Source organism: Gorilla gorilla, chromosome 16 (assembly GCF_029281585.2).
Source record: "Gorilla gorilla gorilla isolate KB3781 chromosome 16, NHGRI_mGorGor1-v2.1_pri, whole genome shotgun sequence".
NCBI lineage: Eukaryota > Metazoa > Chordata > Mammalia > Primates > Hominidae > Gorilla > Gorilla gorilla.
The window spans coordinates 88,192,781-88,213,830 of NC_073240.2; the positions used below are offsets into that span (position 1 = coordinate 88,192,781).

A 21,050-nucleotide genomic window follows, 5' to 3' on the forward strand; every position below is an offset into this window, starting at 1 on the left:
GGGCCTGCTTCCCCTTCGCCTTCTGCCATGATTCTAAGTTTCCTGAGGCTTCCCTAGTCATGCTGAACTGTGAGTCAATTAAACCTCTTTCCTTTATAAATTATCCTCTCAGGCAGTTCTTTGTAGCAGTACAAAAACGAACTAATACACTGATGAATATAGTTTTCCATTTACCCTGGATAAGACCTCAGAATCCATCTTAACACAGCATGTCAGAAAGCCATGCCAAATAGATGATTACCACTCTGTGAGCCCTAGTTGCCAACTCTGTCATAGATTATTGATCTGAGGAGAGAAGGAGAAAGAAGTTTCACAGATACAATATTTGGCATTCCTGAAATAGGCCTTGCTATTTGCCCAACATATAACTAAGAGGTGAAATTCTAGTAGGTCTGAGGAAATAGTGGCACCTGTTGGTGCCATTCCAGACCAAGACATAGACTTCATTCAGGCTTGGATGATAAATGGTCTATTGCAGATAAAGATATGTATTTCAAACAAAGCATTTTTTATTTACTGAAATTACTAAATTTATAACTTCTGATTTGAAAATAAGGATCTTATGTATCACACTTTTATCATATGGGCATTACTGTCAAGGCTATCTTTATGTTACATAGATGCACTGAGCTTTTGGCCAGATACCATTAAATGTTTGACTTCTGAAACTCACCTGCATTTCTGATTTCCTGATCACCAAATATTTGCATGTTTGTTTGCTCCCCTTTCCTTACAGGGGGAGAATGCACTGATCATGCTAATGTGGCCATTCTGCTTTACAGAAGCTTTCTTTTCTCTTCCATTGTATGCTAATCTATTGCAAGTCTGATAATTTTCATTCCCTTAAAACTTAGTTTTTCACAATCTGACAAGTAATTTTTCTGAGTTTTTTTTCTGACAATGATAGATCCAGAATCTCAATAAACTTCACCCAGAATCAAATTTCTGGAGTAGCCATCTGCTTCTTTTATTATAATCTTGGTATAAGCAGTATAGCTCGGTGGTTAAGAACAAAGAATTTGGATCAGACAAATTGGATTTTTGCAACTTTCTGGTTGTGTGACCTTTGGTGAATCTCAAAACCTCTTTAAGCCTCAGTTTTGGCATTTGTGTAACAGTAGTATTGGTATGTATTTGTGATGCTGTAAGCTTGTTGTGAAGATGGTATGAAATGATGAATACATATGGTCAGTAGTCCTGTTCGTTAGCAGTTGGTATATATTAGTTGTTATTATTCCTTGTTTAAAACTCCACTGACATTAAATAGCCACATGAAGAGCATGGTGACATGTGAACAGTATCATGTTCCTAATGATTTTATGCTCATGAAACCTAAATTTACTTTTGTGACTTAAAATTGCTACACCATCAACAGTTGAAGCTTCTTGATGGTGAGAAATCTATTTTATGTAGAATTACTTATAAGGACATTTTAACTATAGTAGCAATTTCAATTGACTTCCTGTCATTTCCAAGTCACTCAGTGTCAGCCTACCTCCTCTTCAGCGAACTAGTTCCTCCCAACACTTCTCATGTCAGGTTGGCCTAGCATGATCGGAAAAAATCACAAGTTGGCTGTCAATCATCCAAAAGCATCTCTTCAGCACCTAAAAGGGCATAATGCTATGCTAACTACTGTGCGAAGTACGTTACACAGACATAGCCATAGTAATCTTGCAACTTCTATTCTCCAGGCAGAAAGAGAAAGGATCTTTGTGCCTAATAAAAAGTGGTATGCTGTGGTGAAAGGAGCACTCTCTTGTGTTAAGAGACCAGGCTTCCCCAGGTTTGTCCTTCAGCACTGCACTTTACATTTCTGAATATATTTCTTCACTGAAAAGCAGAATTATAAAATCTGCTTACCCCCAGTGTTCTTAATCCTTTAAAAAATGTTTGCAATGTGCCATGAATATATACATATATATATTAAATATAAATATATTTAATATTATAAATATAAATATATTTAATATATTAAATAGAAACATATTTTATATATTAAATAGAAACATATTTTATATATTAAATAGAAACATATTTTATATATTAAATATAAATCTAAATATATATATTTATATATATTATATATAAATATATTTATATATATTATATATAAATATATTTATATATATTATATATATATTTATATATTATATATTTATATATATTATATATTATATATATAATATATATAATATATATTTATATATATTATATATTATATATTTATATATTATATATAAATATAAATATATATATTTATATATTATATATAAATATATAAAAATTATATATATAATTATATAATATAAATTATATATTTTATATATTAAATATATATATAAATATATATATATTTAATTTTCTGCAAAAAAAGATGAGAAGAAAGATCAAAAGGAATAATAGCAGGTAAAAAAAACAGTGATCAGAACAGAGAGGACATGAGCAATACTAGCTAATTATGATTATCAGTTTTTTAATTTCCACTCTGGGCCAGATCAAAAACAGAATCTCAAGCAAGTTAGTTGGGGATATGGTGGAATTTACTGTATGTTGGCTAGAGGTAACAGTGTAGTAAATTGACAGCAGAGAAACCACACTTCTGGGTGATTATTTTGAAGTTCCTGAGTGGAGATATAAAGCAGAATAATGTTGCAGGGGGATTATTGGAGCTTTTTTCTTGGTGTTAGGGACTTTAGGCAAGGGTCTAAGAGGTCTCTAAAAGAAGTGGTTTTGGAGGACTCCTGGTATTCATTTCTCATTAGCTCTGAGGTTCTGGAGACAGGACCAAGTAATCCTCCCCTCAACTTTCTGGAGCTTTTTTGAGAGGAGCAATAAGATAAAAAGTCCCACAGTGGTTTCCCATTGCTCTAAGGATACTGTATTAGTCTGTTCTCAAGCCGCTAATAATGACATACTGGAGACTAGGTAATTAATAAAGGACTGAGGTTTAATTGACTCACTGTTCCACATGGCTGGGGAGGTGTCACAACCATGGCAGAAGGTGAAAGAGGAGCAAAGTCACTTCTTACGTGGTGGCAGGCAAGAGAGCATGTGCAGGGGAATTCCCCTTTATAAAACAATCAGATCTCATGAGACTTATTCACTATCACCAGAAGAGCACGAGAAAGAGAAAGACCAATCCCCATGATTCAATTACCTCCCACAGGGCCCCTCCCACCACACCTGGGAATTACGGGAGCTGCAATTCAAGATGAGAATTGGGTGGGGACACAGTCAAGCCATATCAAATACAAAGTATTTCCCTTATTTTACAACTAAAGACCCTGTCTCCAAAAATTCCCATTGCTTTCCATGCTCCAACCTCATCAGCAAATATTTGCAATGTTTCTAAAGCACAATGTTTCCAGGCTCCCTCCTGACACAATGGACTTTTGCAAATGATGCTCCTTCTGTCTGAGAACCTCTTTCCTTATTTTTGCTTAACCATCCCACACTCAACCTGTCTTTCAGCTTAAACGTCAGTTTTGCAGGAAAGCATCCTCTGGGTCTTCAGACTAAATATGATCGCAGTTATAAATTCTCAAGAACACCTGGTCAGTTCTTTTCCTAGATAGCCAAAATGTTTGAAGTCATGGAATTTCTGCATGATTGTTTGGCCTGGCTATCCCATTAGGCTGCCAGCCCCATGACAGCAGAGGCAGTTTAACTTCATACCTAATAAACTGTCTGCAGCTGCTCAGTAATGATAGCTGAGTATGTGAATGAATAACTGAGTAAATAAGCAAAAAAATCATATACTTTAAAATTATTATGTTGGTTACACATATTCATTGTAGAAAGTTTTAAAATTATAGAAGTATGAATAGGATAAAAAATTTCATATCTATCACATAGGATAAATCATTTATTATATTTTTATTTATGATTTTAGTTATTTATTAATAAATTATATTATTTAAGATATTATAATTTATTCTAGTAATATATATGCTTATATATCTGTAGTATATATGTATGTATATGTGAATATGTATCCATGTGTAATTTTGGATGGTAGGGCATATATTGTTCATAAATTTTTTATTACAACTTAGAAATATATCATAAATTTTTCAAGTCATTAGATGTTCTTTACCAATATAATTTCTAATTGCTAAATAGCATTGCATTTGTTTGTTTCTTTCTCAAGTACCCCAGTTTATTTAACTAAAGCTTATTGTTGGCATTTGGATGATTTTAAATATTTTATTATAAACACGCTAGAATAAACAACAGTTTTGCTAAATTTTGCATGCTTTTCTCTTAGGATATATTTCTAAATGTGGCATTACTGAGTCTAATATTTTGATTCATACTGCCAAATTGTCTTTAAAAGGAAAGTAATTCTAAAGCTCTCTTACACTAGTGAGATGTAATACTCAGCTCAACAATATTATTCCTATACTCCTTTTAAAGTCTTCAAAGTTGATAGACAAAATTTGTAGATTTTTAAAAAATGTGTATCTTTTTTATTACAAATAGAGTGGAATTTATACATAAACACAGATAGATATGCTCATATATTTATTCGTATATACGCATATTCACCATTTCAAAAACAACTTTGTTTATATCGTGTGTGGATCTGTTGCTGTCCTCACTCAAGATGTTTGTCTTCTTAGTTATTTATAAATGTATTCATATATATTTCAAAGATACTTATACTACATTTGCAGCATGTTATATTTTCTGAATTTGTTGATGTCTTTTAATTTTAACTCATTGTTTTGCTGTAAAGTGACACATTTTAATGTAGTGAAAGTTACATCTTTTATTGTTCTCTTCAGGTATTTTATGCTCTGTGTGTGTGTGTTTTACATCTTATATAAAGATTTCATATTTTTGGTGCTATAAGTTATGAGGTAACATTTTCCATTTTTTTCTCCAAATAAATTTTCAGTTGTTCCATCAAATATCACTTATATAAAAATTCATTTTTTTCATGTGCCACTCATAACACATAGCAATTCTTATATATATTTGACTTTGGCATTGGATTTTGTATGCAGTTTTAATGGTCTACTAAGCTAATAGAAAACTACTTTATTAATTTTATAATACGTTGTAATGTATGGTAAGTTCCTTATTGTTCCTTTTTCTTTATTAAAGTTTTTTTTTACTATTGTGATACATTTATTTTTATAGATAAAAAGAACTCATCAAATATCATTGGATAGTCATTGCACATTAAAATTAGAGATTAATTTATGCCATTATTCAAATCTTTTTATATATTGAAAAAAAGCTGTTTATTTTCCTTAACTGCAATATAATATTTGTCAAGTTTATTCCTAAGCATTACATTTCTGTTATTGCAATTATAGATGAGATTTATTTCTTGTCATTACATTTTTCTGAGTTGTTATTATAATGATAGGAAAATTATTGGGTTTTATGAATTTAGTATGTAATTAATTACTTAAGTCTACTAGATTTCATTTTCTTGCAAATGATTATGAATTTGCATCCTACTTTTGTATGATTATTTCTGATGTTATTTTCTCTTCTTATTGCTTACTTAAAAACTTTTAGATCGATATTGACTGCTGAATAAGCAAATATGTCTTAATTTTCAAATTTAAGGGGAGTGCCTCTTTAGCTTGTTTATTAAGTTGATTTTGGAGCCCCAGAAGAATCATTCTACTCCTGAATTACTAAGGATATTTAAAATAAGAAATGTTAAATTTTATCAAAATTATCTTCTAAGCTATCAAGTTTCTAAGACTATCATGTAGTCTTTTATAAATAATTTTTTAGATAAAAGCAGTATTATTTTAAACTAATGCTTACTTTTCTAATTCAGTTAAAACTGTCTATAAGTAATTCCATCAGCCAAATTCACAGACTACTACCGAACCACTATTGTCTGTTAACCTTACAAGTAAGTCAACACACACTTAGGTTGAAATTTTCATATCTGAAATGCCATATACAGACTTGCAACAAGACTAAAAAAAGAATACACTAAGGTTCAGAGAATGAAAGTAGATCTTCTTCCTAGGTTAGGGGAATAGGGTCAATGGAATTGACCAGATAGCACAAAGCGATTGTAAGTTTCAGTTAGGGCACATATATTAGTGATGATCATAAATATTCACAAGTTCTAAAAGTAGGAGGCAGACCAAATTTAGCAACGAAGATTTAGACAAATAGCTTCTGGGAAATGTCTATGAGCTGCAGAGCCTGACTTACAAAGCTGGGGGTTTAAGTACTCGCGCAGCCCTACAGCAAGGTAAAACAAGTAGTGCTCCTTAATAGAAAATGAATGACTCAGAAAAGTTACTGATGTAGGACCAAAATATAAACCAGCTCAGAAACCTAGCCCCACCAAAGGATCCCAGGTGAAGGAGTGAATGTGTGGTTACTGAAGCCCTCAGAATCAGATCACGTTAGCACCTCTGGGGTCAGGCTGTGAGCTGGGCAGGAGGGAAGAACTTAGAGATAAGCCCTAGGTCACTGCAGTTCATGTAAAAGAACAAATAATATTAAGGCCTCTCAGACTGGCAAGATATGGAGCCTCTTACTATGTCTTGTCATTAGCCTATTTTCTCCTTGGAAATAAATCTGAACTTACATAGTCCAGTGGACCCAGTCAGGGGGAACCCATAAGAGGTGGAGAATTGAGGCAGAAAACTGACAGGAATCATTTAATGAGTTCTTGCTTTTCAAATTCATACTCAAACTGAAGGAGATATTCACATGTCTGTATTGAGCATTCTGGAACTGGTGCAGGCACAGGCTTCAGAAAACCTGTATCCTATTCATTGGCATGACACAGTGTGAGGAGGTAAATCCTACTTGTAATGCTTGGTGATGCTTTCATCTAACCTGTCATTAAAACTGAACTATTTCTACACATTTTGGTCACTTGTCCTTAAATTATTAAAATGCTAAAAATGTGTCTATCTGAGCAATTAAAATATAAATCATGAAGAATAAGCCGTTCTTTAAGAAAAATCCATTATGACAATTTGGGAAATGCAGTGCAATATTGAAAATGCAAACAAAAATTCGAGTGCACCTTATTTCAAATAAAATAACTATCCACAATTATAATGCACATTTGTTTCCCCCAGTGTCCTAAAATCACAGTTATCTTACTATATCTAATACATGATACAATTTAAGAGTAGATTATTTGAAAACACACAGGTAAGTGAGCCAATAATTAAAAGCAATGTAGAGGCACTTTCTTTTTTTCTTTCTTTTTTTGGGGGTGGGGAGACGGTGTCTCCCTCTGTTGCCCAGGCTGGAGTGCAGTGGCGCGATCTTGGCTCACTGCAAGCTCCCCCTCCCGGGTTCACGCCATTCTCCTGCCTCAGCCTCCGGAGTAGCTGCAACTACAGGCGCCCGCCACCACGCCCGGCTAATTTTTTGTTTGTTTGTTTTTTGTATTTTTAGTAGAGATAGGGTTTCACCGTGTTAGCCAGGATGGTCTCGATCTCCTGACCTCGTGATCTGCCCGCCTTGGCCTCCCAAAGTTCTGGGATTACAAGCGTGAGCCACCGCGCCCGGCCAGAGGCACTTTCTTGAAGAACTTGAAACCATATTAGAGTGAAGGACCCCTCTTGGCCCCATCTCATACACATCTCACTGTTTCCCTTTCCCATCCCATAACAGCAGAGAGAAATCTACCAAGTGATTTTTACTGGGATCCACTAAGAGACTTTTTAACAGGTGAGAGCAATTTCTCACTTTCTTTTCCCTTCCTCTCCCCTAATGCCCTTATCTCCAAATATAGCCTGAGAAATTGTTGGGATTGAAATCTAGGAAGGAGCTTCTTAAAAAGAAAAAAACTTTGTCATCTTATTTGATTTTAACCTCAATCCTGAATTCTTTGCCCTCCTAGAGCAACTCAACTCAGTAATCAGATCCTAGTTTTAAATCAGAAGTGTAGTTGAAGCCATTGATTTTATCCAATATTCTCTGAATAATTGGTTGGTACAAGAATTTCACCACCTGTTTATAGACGGTGGCCAGAAGTTAGAGCTGCCTGCTGATTGCTTTTTTGTGTGTTATTGTGATTTTAAACTATATTTAATGTTCTATTTGAATGGGAGATTTTGCCACCTGCGGGAGCATTCCAAAAAATAGCATTGGCTGCTGTGTATATGAATGTCAGAGTCAGATTCATACTGCAAAGGGGCTGCAAAATTCATCAGTGGAAAATGGCTCAGCGAATTCTGTGAAAGCATCTTCCCTGGGAAGTCTAATCCTCTGTCAATGATACTTAAAAAGTAACTTCCATTCCTCCTCTAAGAAAATCGTAAACTTCTCTCCTAGGTTGTGGGCTGCAGCAGAGATATTAGAGAGATTTTTTGAGAAAATATGCCTCCTTCATTTGTCTCAAAAATGGACAAAAACATAGATTCCACCAGTCACACACAATACAATATTGACATCATACTAAATAGAGTCTTGCATCATGTTTTTTCATTAAATATTGAGTTCTCATTCATTTCTCTTGCTATTATTTTAAAAACTCAAATTATATATTATTTTAAAACCACTTATATGAACATAATTAATTTCATGATCATTGAAGCTTTATCTACTGTCTACTAAATATAAATAGTGCTTCAGAAACATCCTTTTTTTTTTTTTTTTTTTTTTTTTGAGACAGAGTCTTGCTCTGTCACCCAGCCTGGAGTGCAGTGGTGTGATCTCAGCTCACGACTGTCTCCACCTCCCAGGTTCAAGCAATTCTCCTGTCTCAGACTCCTGAGTAGCTGCGACTGCAGGCGCACGCCGCCACCCCTGGCTAACTTTTGTATTTTCAGTAGAGACAGGATTTCACCATATTGGTCAGACCCGTCTCAAACTCCTGACCTCAGGTGATCCACCCACCTCGGCCTCCCAAAGTGCTGGGATTGCAAAAACATTCTTATAAGTATACTTTTATTCACATCTCTTAGTATCTCCTCAGTGAATGTTCTACAATATTAATTATTTAACCAGAATGTATGAATATTTTAAATTTATTAGTATATTTTAATAATGTGCTTTCAGAAAGAATTTATCAATTTTCATTCTCATTAGTTGCATCGTACAGTCTCAGTCTTACTGCAGTCTGTGCAACAGCATGGTCATTGTTTTTCAAACTTTGCCTGTTTAATGGACAGAAAAGCTAATTTTTGTTTAATTTGAATTTCATTAATTACTTATAAGAAATGTCTTTATATGTTTCTCAGCTCTTTGTCACTATTACATGAGTATTTTGTTCATGATCTTTGTCTATGTATCTCCTTGGTTTCTCTCCTTGACTTGTAAGTGTTCTTTACATAGTTCTAGTGTAAACCTTTGACATAGATTTTGATTGTTTTTCGTCAAAGAAATGCAGAATACTTTTGAAACTTTTAATACAGTTGCACCTTTTTTTGAGTTTGAAATGATGGTCCTTGCTTGATTTAAGTTGTTTTTTCTTTGAATGCCTATGACCAAAATATCTCCCTGTTAAGCCAGCTTCTAGGCCCAGAAAAATGAAAGTTGCCTTGGGACAAAACAGGAAAACAGGATCCATCACCATTCTAAACCATCAGCTTTGTAAAGACATCTGAGATGATTATGGCACAAGAGGCACAGAGAGTAAGTGGATCTTAGTCCAGCAGAATGATTCCTCCTGGGACCAGAAAATTCCTCTCATTCTTAATTTTCTTTATTTGTTTTGCTTCCTATAATTACTTTAAAAATTATAATGTAAAATATTTTCAACAGACCAAATATGAGTAAGGATATCATGAACACTCATGTTATGAATATTCTGCTTAAGAAATGATCATCAAAACGATGAAGGCCCTAGGTACCTCATGCTGATCACATTCTTCTTAATGTCCTCCCAAACTAGAAAAAGTTGCTGCCCTCAGAAAGAGTTTCTTATCCCTAAGAACTTTATATTTAATCATATAGTTATATCATCCTAAATAATAGGCAGAATGGTTTTAAAATTGTCAAATATGCACATTTCAAATTTCATTAAGCAGAGAACATATATTTTCACCCATAATTATGTTTTGAAACTCACTCATGTTGATACCTATTTTACTCTTTTATAGTATTACATTGTATAATGTTGATGGACATTTAGCTTGTGGTATATTCTTATTTTCTTTTATCTTGTTTTATTTTTTGCTATTATAAACATAGCTGATAGGAATATTTATATACAGTTGACTTGTGAACAATATGAATTTGATCTCATTTACTTATACATGGATTCTTTTCAATAAAGATGAAACAGAGTGTGTCTGCCTTTTCTTCTACCTCCTCCACCTCGCCTGCCTCTGTCATCCCTAAGACAGCAAGACCAACCCCTCCTCTTCTTCCTCCTGAGCCTACTCAATGTGAAGAAAATGAAAATGAAGACCTTTATGATGATTCACTTCCACTTAGTAAACAGTCAACATATTTTCTCTTTCTGATGATTTTTTTAATAACATTTTCCTTTCTCTAGCTTACTTCATTGTAAGAATACAGTATATAATACGAAATAAGTGTTAACTGTTTTTGCTATTGGTAAGGCTTCTGGTCAAAGCAGGCTATGAGTAGTTAAGTTTCTGAGGAGTCAAAAGTTATACAAGGATTTTTAACCAAATGGGAAAAGCGGCACCCCTCATCTTCATGCTGTTCAAGGATCAGCTGTATATTCTTGAGAACCTGTGAGTTTGTCTAGATCAGAATACTCCATTTTTTAGTTGACTGGAATTTGCTTTTCAGGGTGGTTCTACAAATTTAAATTTCCATTTTTCATTAGAATTTACTATTATCACACCTTTTTTGTTTTGTTTTTGTTTTGTTTTTGTTGTGATAATTGGTGTCTTATTATGGTTCTAATTAGTATTTCCATGATTACTATTGAGTTGACCTTCTTTTTGTATGTATATTGATCTTCACATTTCCTCTTCTTCAAATTGCTTACTAATATATCTTGCCTAATATTTACTGTGGTGTTTATCTTTTCTTATTGATTTGCAGGATCTTCTATTATAATCAGTATATTAATCTTTGTCACTTATATGCATGGCTACTATCATCTCCTAGACCATGGCTAATCTATTTTTTATTATGAAATATTTCATTCGCACAAAGAATATATATGATGAGTATATAAGGCTTGAAATATAATAAAACAAAAATTCTTGTGCCAAACACCTACCTTACGACCTGGTGATGAAATATCACCAATACCCCTGAAGGTCTTTTGATGTTCTTTTGTCTTTCCTGACTGTGTTAACCCCTCTTTTGAATTTTTAAAAACTCAGCTTTATTCAGATGTAATTATATGCAATAAATGCATACATTTTAAGTATATGGTTTGATATCTTTTGTCAGGTATATATACCCATAATCAAGATAGAGAACACAGACTTGTTACCTCCAAAAGGTTCCCATGCGTTCTTTTGCAAGTAGCCCCTTTCCTAATCTCCAGCCTCAAACAACCAGTATCAGCTGTCAATATAGGTTAGTCTTCAGTGTTCTAGAATTTTATATAAATATAATCATACATTATACAAAAGTACTTGGTGTCTCTGGCTTGTTTTGTGCAATATAGTGCTTTGAGATTTATCCATGTTGTTGTGTACATAGGTAGTTCTTTTTGAGTTCTGAGTAGTATTCCACTGTATGCAACGGTTTGCATACCCACTCTTCTGTTGCTGGACAATTAAGGTGTTTCTTATTAATTTGGATCCTAAAATATTTATATACAAGTATAGGCATATGCTTTATGTGGGCATATCATTTTATTTCTCTTGGATAAGTACCCAGGGGAGAAATTTTTGGGTTGTATGGTAAGTCCTATGTTTAACTTTAAAACATTCCCAAGGTGTTAGTACTCATGTTACATTCCCACCAGAAATGTAGGGATGTTTCAGGTAATCCATATTCATTAGGTAGGCTTAGTTCAAAGTTTTGTTTTAATTTTAGCTACTATTATTTAAATGGACATTTCTTGAGGACTAATGATGTTGAATATCTTTTTATGTATTTATTGATCATTCATAGATCTTCTTGGAAATGTGTCTATTGACATATTTTGTCAATTTTTTCAAAGTAGATTGTTTTCCATTTTTTTCTTTCTTTTTTTTTTTTTTTTCCTGGAGACAGAGTTTCACTCTATTGCCCAGGCTGGAGTGCAGTGGCGTGATCTCGGCTCACTGCAACCTCCGCCCCCCCGGGTTCGAGCAATTCTCCTTCCTCAGCCTCCCAAGTAGCTGGGATTGCAGGCACCTGCCACCTTATCCGGCTAATTTTTGTATTTTTAGTAGAGACAGGGTTTCACCATCTTGGCCAGGCTGGTCTTGAACACCTGACCTTGTGATCCACCGGCCTCAGCCTCCCAAAGTGCTGGGATTACAGGTGTGAGCCACCACGCCCGGCCTGTTTTCTTTTTATGATTGAGTTAAAAGGGTCCTTCGTATAGTTGGGAGACAAGACCTCTCTCATATACATATAGGTGCAATATTTTTCCCAGTTAGTGGCTTGCTTTTTTATTTTAACGGTGTCATTAAAAAAATATCCATTTACAGTTCACAGTGCAATGAGTTTTGACAGACACATACACTTGTTAAACCACCACCACAATATATACAAAATACTTCCATCCCTGCCTCCACTACTGGCTGGTCACAGACAACCGATGATCTGCCTTCTGTCAAAATAGGTTAGTTTGCATTTTCTAGGTTTTTCAGTTTATAAATTGAAACATTCAGTTTTTATTTTTGACTTCTTTTACTCAGCATAATGATTCATTCATGGAGATCCATCTATGTGGTTGCATGTTTTAGTAGTATCCTAATTTTATTGCAAAATAGTAGTACATTGTGTAGATATGCTATATTGTGTTTTTCCATTCTCTTAATGATGGGAATTTGGATTATATCTGGTTTTTGCTTATTGTGAATAAGACCTCTATGGACATTCATGTACAACGCTTTGTGTAGGCATCTATTTTCATTGCTCTTGGATAAGTATGTGGTAATGAAATGTCTGGTTCATATGGTAGGTTATGTTTAACTTAATCAGGAACTTCCTAATGATTTCCTCATAGTTGTATCATTTTACACCCCTACCAGCAATGTATGAGAATTTCAGTTGCTTTATATCTCAGCATTTGGCATCATCAGCCCTTTTAATTTTAGCTTAGTAATGTGTATGCAGTGACATCGTATTATGGTTTTAATTTGCTTTCCCCTGATGACTAACGCTGCTAAGCAGCTTTTCATATGCTTGTTTGCCATCCTTAAAACTTCTCTGGTGATGTGTCAATTCAAGATTTTACCCATGTTATATTGGGTTGTTTGTGTTCTCATTTAGGATTTGTAAAAATTTTTTGTTCCAATTTTTTTTCTATCAGATTTGTGTTGTGTCAATATTTTCTTCCACTCTGTGGCTTACCTTCTCATTGTCCCAGTGGTGGTATTCAAAGGAAAAATGGTTTTAATTTTAACGAAGTCCAATGTATCAACATTTTCTTTTATGGCTTATATTGTTGCTGTTGTATCTAAACTGTAAGTATTTACATATTTATTTCTAAGAGTTTTATAGTTTTAGCTTTTACATTTAGTCCCATGTTCCATTTTGAGTTTGCTTTTGTATGCAATGTGAATTGTCAAAGTTTATTTTTTTATATGGATATCAATCTTTTTTTTTTTTTTTTTTTTTTGAGACAGAGTTTTCCTCTTTCGCCTAGGCTGGAGTGAAGTGGCGGGATCCTGGCTCACTGCAACCTCTGTCCCCCGGTTTCAAGCCATTCTCCTGTCTCAGACTCCCAAGTAGCTGGGATTATAGGTGCCCACCACCATGCCCGGCTAATTTTTGTATTTTTAGTAGAGACGGGGTTTTGCCACGTTGGCCAGGCTGGTCTCGAACTCCTGGCCTCAGGTGATCCACCCGCCTCGGCCTCCCAAAGTGCTAGGATTACAGGCGTGAGCCACGGCGCCCGGCCAGGATATCAATTGTTAGAGTACTATCTGTAAAGAATTAAATTTAAAAAAGTGTATTTCTTCTATTGTCTAGGTAAATTTTATAAAAATCAATTGACATGTGGGTATTTATTTCTGGACTCCTAGCTTGTTACAACTATATACATATATATTTACACACACATATACACACACACTACCGTACTTTCTTAATTACTTTATAATACGTTTTGAAATCAGATAGTCTTTCAACTTATTTCTTTTTCAAACTTGTAGTCATTGTATAGCCTTTTCATATAATATACATCTTATAATCAGCTTATCCATTTCTACAAAAATAATAGCAAAAAGAAGGAGGAGGAAAAAGGGGAGGAAGATGTAGAGGAGTAATATATCTGGTGTGCTTTAGACTGGGCTTGTGTCGAATCTATAGATCAGTTTGAGAGAAACTTACTAATATTGAATGATCAATAGATGAACATTGTACATCTCTTCATTTATTTGTGTTTAATTTATTTTATGAATGCTGGTAATTTGCAGTGTCCAAATCTTGTACCTGCTTTGTTAAATTTATATTTAAGTGTTTTCTGTTTTGTTGATTTCACTCGCGTCCATGTGAAGAGACCACCAAACAGGCTTTGTGTGAGCAAGGCTGTTTACCTCACCTGTGTGCAGGCGGGCTGAGTCTGAAAAGAGAGTCAGCCAAGGGAGATACAGGTGGGGCCGTTTTATAGGATTTAGGAAGGTAAAGGAAAATTACAGTCAAAGCCAGGGGTTGTTCTCTGGCAGGCAGGAGTGGGGGTCACAAGGTGCTCAGTTGGGGAGCTTTTTGAGCCAAGATGATCCAGGAGAAGGAATTTCACAAGGTAATGTCATCAGTTAAGGCAAGGACTGGCCATTTTCACTTCTTTTGTGGTGGAATGTCATCAGTGAAGGCAGGAACAGGCCATTTAAATATCCCTTCTTTTGTGATTCTTCAGTTACTTCAGGCCATCTGGATGTAGAGGTGCAGGTCACAGGGGATATGATGGCTTAGCTTGGGCTCAGAGGCCTGACATTCCTGTCTTCTTATATTAATAAGAAAAATGAAACAAAATAGTGGTAAAGTGTTGGGGCGGCGAAAATTTTGGGGATTAGTATGGAGAGATAATGGGCGATGTTTCTCAGGGCTGCTTGGAGCGGGATTAGGGGCGGCGTGGGAACCTAGAGTGGGAGAGATTAAGCTGAAGGAAGATTTTGTGGTTAAGGGGTGATATTGTGGGATTGTTAGAAGAAACATTTGTTGTATAGAATTATTGGTGATGGCCTGCATACAGTTTTGTATGAATTGAAAAACTAAACAGAATAAGAGAAGGAGAAAAACAGGTATGAAAGGACTAAGAATGGGGAGGACCTAGGACATCTAACTAGAGAGTGCCTAAGGAGGTTCAGCATAGCCCTGCCAGCAAAGATTATTTGTTTACTTTAAGAGTTAAGAGTGGCAGTTTGGGGATAGCACCAGGAGATATCAGCTGTAATGGCTTGGAGAAACAGTGTAAACTGGCAGTGTAAACAAGAGCAGGGCATGTATGAGTAGTTGAGAACCGTGAATAGGAGTATGACTAGACAGAAGATAGTAGGAATGACAAGTTTTCTTTTTTTTTTTTTTTTTTTTTTTTTGGGTCGGGGAGCGCAGTCCAAGTTGGTCTGGTGTCTGGAATGAGACTGGGCCCTAATAAAAAGGAGCGTCTATACAGGAGCTTAAATGGGCTGTACCTTGTAGCATTTTGAGGACAGGCCTGAATTCTGTGAAGGGCAAGTGGTAAAAGTATTGTCCAGTCCTTTTTAAGTTGGTGGCTGAGCTTGGTGAGGTATGTTTTTAAAAGACCATTATTCTGTTCTACTTTTCCTGAAGATTGAGGATGGTAAGGGATATAAAGGTTTCACTGAATACCAAGAGCCTCAAAAACTGGTTGGGTGATTTGACTAATAAAGGCCGGTCTGCTATCAGACTGTATAGAGGTGGGAAGCCCAAACCGAGGAATTATGCCTGACAGAAGGGAAGAAATGACCACGGTGGCCTTCTCAGACCCTGTGAGAAAGGCCTCTACCTATTCAGTGAAAGTGTCTGCTCACACTAAGAGGTATTTTAGTTTCCTGACATGAGGCATGTGAGTAAAGTCAATTTGCCAGTCCTGGGTGGGGGCAAATCCCCGAGCTTGATGTGTAGGAAAGGGAAGGGGCCTGAGCTATCCCTGAGAAGTAGTAGAATAGCAGATGGAACACTGAGAAGTTATTTCCTTGAGGATAGAGTTCCACAATGGAAAGGAAATAAGAGGTTCTAGGAGGCGGGCTAGTGGCTTGTACTATAGCATAGCCTGCCTTAGCTGGTGTGTGGCAATTAGGCCAGGTAGAACTGCCATCAATAAATCAAGTGTGATCAGGGTGAGGAACAGGAAAGAAGGAAATATGGGGAAATGGGGTGAATGTCAGGTAGATCAGAGAGATACAGTCATGGGTCAGGTGTGGTATCAGGAATAATGTGGGAGGCCAGATTGAAGTCCGGGCCAGGAACAATGGTAATTGTGGGAGACTCAACAAAGAGTGAGTACAGCTGAAGGAGCCAGGGAGCAGAAAGTATATGTGTCAGGTGTGAGGAAGAAAATAGATTTTGGAAGTTATGAGAACTGTAGAGAGTGAGTTAAGCATAGTTTGTGATTTTGAGGGCCTCTGAAAGTATTAGGGCGGCAGCGGCTGCCACACGCAGACTTGAGGGCTAGGCAAAACAGTAAGGTCAAGTTGTTTTGATAAAAAGGCTACAGGGTGCAGTCCAGGTTCTTGTGTAAGAATTCTGACTGCACAGCCCTGCACTTTGGCTGTGGGTAATGAAAAGGGTTGGGATAAGTCAGGGAGAACTAGGGTGGGGACAGTTTCTAAAGCTGTCTTCAAGGAACAGAAAGAGGAGTGGAGAAAGGATTTAGTATCTATGGGGTCAGCTAGGTTTCCTTTTGGGAGTTTATATAGTGGTTTTGTTAGGATGGCAAACCAGGTATCTAAAGTCGAAAGTATCCAACCATGCCTAGGAAGCAAAGGAGTTGTTGTTTTGTAGAAGGCGCTGGGGTTTGAGAGATCAGTTGGACACGATTGGCAGGGAGAGCACGTGTGTTTTATGAGAATTATTCCGAGACAGGTAACAGATGAGGAAGAAATTTGGGCTTGACTGAACTAATGGGGGCTATCTGTGAAGCCTTGTGGCAGTACAGCCCAGGTAATTTGCTGAGCCCGATGGGTGTCAGGGTCAGTCCAAGTGAAAGTGAAGAGACGCTGGGATGAAGGGTGCAAAGGAATAGTAAAGAAAGCATGTTTGAGATCCAGAACAGAATAATGGGTTGTGGAGGGAGGTATTGAGGAGGAGAGTATATGGGTTTGACACCACCGGGTGGATAGGCAAAACAATTTGGTTGATAAGGCGCAGATCCTGAACTAACCTGTAAGCCTTGTCTGGTTTTAGGACAGGTAAAATGGGGGAATTGTAAGGGGAGTTTATAGGTTTTAAAAGGCCATGCTGTAGCAGGTGAGTGATAACAGACTTTAATCCTTTTAAAGCATGCTGTGGGATGGGATATTGGCGCTGAGCGGGGTAAGGGTGATTAGGTTTTAATGGGATGGTAAGGGGTGCATGATCGGTCGCTAAGGGGGGAGTAGAGCTGTCTTATACTTGTGGGTTAAGGTGGGGAGATACAAGGGGAGGATGTGAAGGAGACTTTGAACTGGGGGAAAAGGTGGCAATGAGGTGTGGCTGTAGCCTAGGAATAGTCAGGGAAGCAGATAATTTATTTAAAGTGTCTCGGCCTAATAAGGGAACTGGGCAGGTGGGGATAACTAAAATGGAGTGCTTAAAAGAGTATTGTCTAAGTTGGCACCAGAGTTGGGGAGTTTTAAGAGGTTTAGAAGCCTGGCCGTCAATGCCTACGACGGTTATAGAGGTAAAGGAAACAGGCCCTTGAAAAGAAGGTAATGTGGAGTGGGTAGCCTCCGTATTGATTAAGAAGGGGACGGACTTACCTTCTACTGTGAGAGTTACCCGAAGCTTGGCGTCCGTGATGGTTTAGGGGCTTCCGAGGCGATCAGGCAGTGTCAGTCTTCAGCCGCTAAGCTGAGAAGATCTGGGAAGGAGTCAGTCAGAGAGCCTTGGGCCAGCGTTCCAGGGGCTCTGGAAGTGGCTGCCAGGTGAGTTGAACAGTCAGATTTTCAGTGTGGTCCTGCACAGATGGGACGCAGCTTAGGAGGAATCCCGGGCTGCCTGCATTCCTTGGCCCGGTGGCCAGATTTCTGGCACTTGTAGCAAGCTCCTGGGGCAGGAGGTTCTGGAGGAACGCCTGGCCACTGCGGTTCAGGCGTTTGGAAGTTCTTGTGTGCTGGAGATATGGCCGGGGTTTGTCTCACACTGGAAGCAAGGAATTGCAACTTTTTTCTATTATTGTACACGTTGAATGTGAGGTTAATTAAGTCCTGTTGTTGGGTTTGAGTACCAGAATTTAATTTTGGAGCTTTATTTGAAGTTGGGAGTGGATGGTGTAATAAAATGTGTATTGAGAATAAGACAGCATTTTGACCTTTCAGGGTCTAGGGCTGTAAAGTGTTTCAGGGTTGCTGCCAAAGGAGCCATGAACTGGGCTGGGTTTTTCATATTTGATGAAAAAGAGCCTAAATGCTAACTGATTTGGGAGAGGTCACATAAAGAAAAATGAGCATTAACTTTGACTATTCCTTTAGCTCCAGCCACCTTTTTAAGAGGAAATTGCTGGGCAGGTTGGGGAGGGCTAGTCACAGAACGAAACTGTAAGCCCGACCCGGTGTGAGGAGGGGAGGTGATAAAAGGATTATAGGGTGGAGGAGCGGAGGCTGAGGAAGAATTGGGACCTAGCTCGGCCTGGTGAGGAGGGAAGAGGTCAGAGGGGTCTGTAGAAAAGGAAGATTAGAAAGACTCACTGATGCTTGGGGTTGGGACTGAGGGGACAGGTGGAGGGAAAGAAGGAAGATTTGGGATGAGTTGCCTTGGGAACAGAGACTAGGGAGGCACCGATGTGTAGAAGAATGCCTGGGACCTCAGGCACCTCAGACCGTTTGCCCATTTTACGACAAGAATTATTTAGATCTTGTAGGATGGAAAAATTTAAAGTGCCATTTTCTGGCTATTTGGAACCACTGTCGAGTTCATATTGGGGTCAAGAGGCATTGTAGAAGAAAATAAGGCATTTAGGTTTAGGTCAGGTGTGAATTGAAGAGGTTTTAAGTTCTTGAGAACACAGGCTAAGGGAGAAGGAGGAGGGGAAGGCTGGAGGGTGGAAGGCTGCCCATAGTGAAGGAGGCAAGCCCAGAGAAGAGAGAGAGTCACAGAAAGAAGGGGTGGGGGTTGTTTGACCCCAAGGAAAGTGGAGAAGGGGTAGAGACATGGAGGGAAGGGGTCAGGGGTTTCTTGCCCCCCAGAAAAGCGGTACTTGCCGCTAAGGGTGAAGGACCAAGGCAGGCATCCCCACGTGGTCAGATACCTCTGAAACGTGGGTGAATAATCAGGCAGGCGTCCCCGCCTGATTAAACGCCAAGGGAAGACTGTCTTCCCGAGTCCATGACCGGCGCCGGAGTTTTGGGTTCACAGATAAAACGTGTCTCCTTTTCTGGTAGCAGAAACGCGTCTCCTTTTCTGGTAGCAGAAAAGGAAAGGAACTGATATTAAGATAAGGGAGAGATTGAAGTGTGGCGCCAAGATTGAAAGGAGAAAGAGGTTGAGGGATAGTGAGAGAGGCTGGAGAAGAGTGAAAAGAGCCTGCTTACCTGATTTAAAATTGGTGAGATGTTCCTTGGGCTGGTCGGTCTGAGGACCCGAGGTCGTAGTGGATCTTTCTCACGGAGCAAAGAGCAGGAGGACAGGGGATTGATCTCCCAAGGGAGGTCCCCGATCCGAGTCACGGCACCAAATTTCACTCACGTCCGTGTGAAGAGACCACCAAACAGGCTTTGTATGAGCAACAAGGCTGTTTATTTCACCTGGGTGCAGGCGGGCTGAGTTCCAGAAGAGAGTCAGCCAAGGGAGATACGGGTGGGACCGTTTTATAAGATTTGGGTAAAGGAAAATTACAGTCAAAGAGGGGAGTTGTTCTCAGGCGGACAGGAGTGGGGGTCACAAGGTGCTCAGTTGGGGAGCTTTTTGAGCCAGGATGAGCCAGGAGAAGGAATTTCACAAGGTAATGTCATCAGTTAAGGCAAGGACTGGCCATTTTCACTTCTTTTGTGGTGGAATGTCATCAGTGAAGGCAGGAACAGGCCATTTAAATATCCCTTCTTTTGTGATTCTTCAGTTACTTCAGGCCATCTGGATGTAGAGGTGCAGGTCACAGGGGATATGATGGCTTAGCTTGGGCTCAGAGGCCTGACAGTTGACATCATTGTCAATGGTGTTTTTGCATTACATTTACAATTGTTATTGCTAGTATATAAAAAGACAGTTGATTTTTGTATATTGTTTTGCATACATAAGTGTATCTAGTAGTTCTAAAAACTTCTAAAAACCTTTTAGGTAGATGTTTTAGAATTTTCTGTATTCATGATTTATCAACTACAAATAAGACAGTTTATTTCCAAATTGTATGCCTTTTATTTCTTTGCTTGACTTACCGCACAGGCCAAGTCCTCCTTTTACATTATTAAACAAAAGTGGTGAAATTTGGCTGTTTTTAATTAGTTTAATCAGGTTGAGAAATTTTCCCTTCCATTTCTTTTACTATTTTGTTAATAGTTTCTATCATTAATAGGTATTGGAATTTATCAAAAGGTTTCTCTGCATCTAATGATATAATCGTGTTTCCTTTCCTTTATTCATAACTACGGTACCATACATTCCTGACAATGATAGTCACTCTTGATTTTTTATCAGATTCTTAGACCACCATATATTTTACCATACATTATGTATATTTTAATAAGAAATATATTATAAATATTTGTATGTTTCTGACCTTATGTTGCCGGTATCCTACTATATATATCCTATTAAGGTTTGTTTTTCCCACTCAATAATATGTTTTAAAAATCCATCTATAATAATATGTGACACTATGGTTTATTTTCACCAATCTGTACCACTCATTT

At 37.5% G+C, this 21,050-nt stretch overlaps 1 protein-coding gene and 2 long non-coding RNA genes across 5 annotated transcripts in view; 1 reads left to right on the top strand and 2 right to left on the bottom strand.

Annotated features, from left to right (window-relative positions):
* Positions 1–21,050, top strand: part of AGBL1 (AGBL carboxypeptidase 1) — a 948,924-nt gene that overhangs the window by 888,889 nt on the left and 38,985 nt on the right. The gene's annotated exons all lie outside the window — the stretch shown is intronic.
* LOC109023328 (uncharacterized) overlaps positions 1–21,050 on the bottom strand; it is a 54,684-nt gene that overhangs the window by 33,126 nt on the left and 508 nt on the right. The window lies entirely within an intron of this gene.
* On the bottom strand, positions 14,242–20,443 carry LOC129526933 (uncharacterized). 3 transcript variants are annotated; one of them, XR_008671746.1, is made up of 3 exons: positions 19,737–20,443; positions 17,967–18,163; positions 14,242–14,989 (listed from the first exon to the last, which is right to left on the bottom strand). It is a non-coding gene; the product is annotated as an uncharacterized lncRNA (long non-coding RNA). The 3 variants fall into 3 exon arrangements; XR_008671747.1 differs by having other exon boundaries at positions 14,242–14,986; positions 17,967–18,348; XR_008671745.1 differs by having other exon boundaries at positions 17,967–18,348.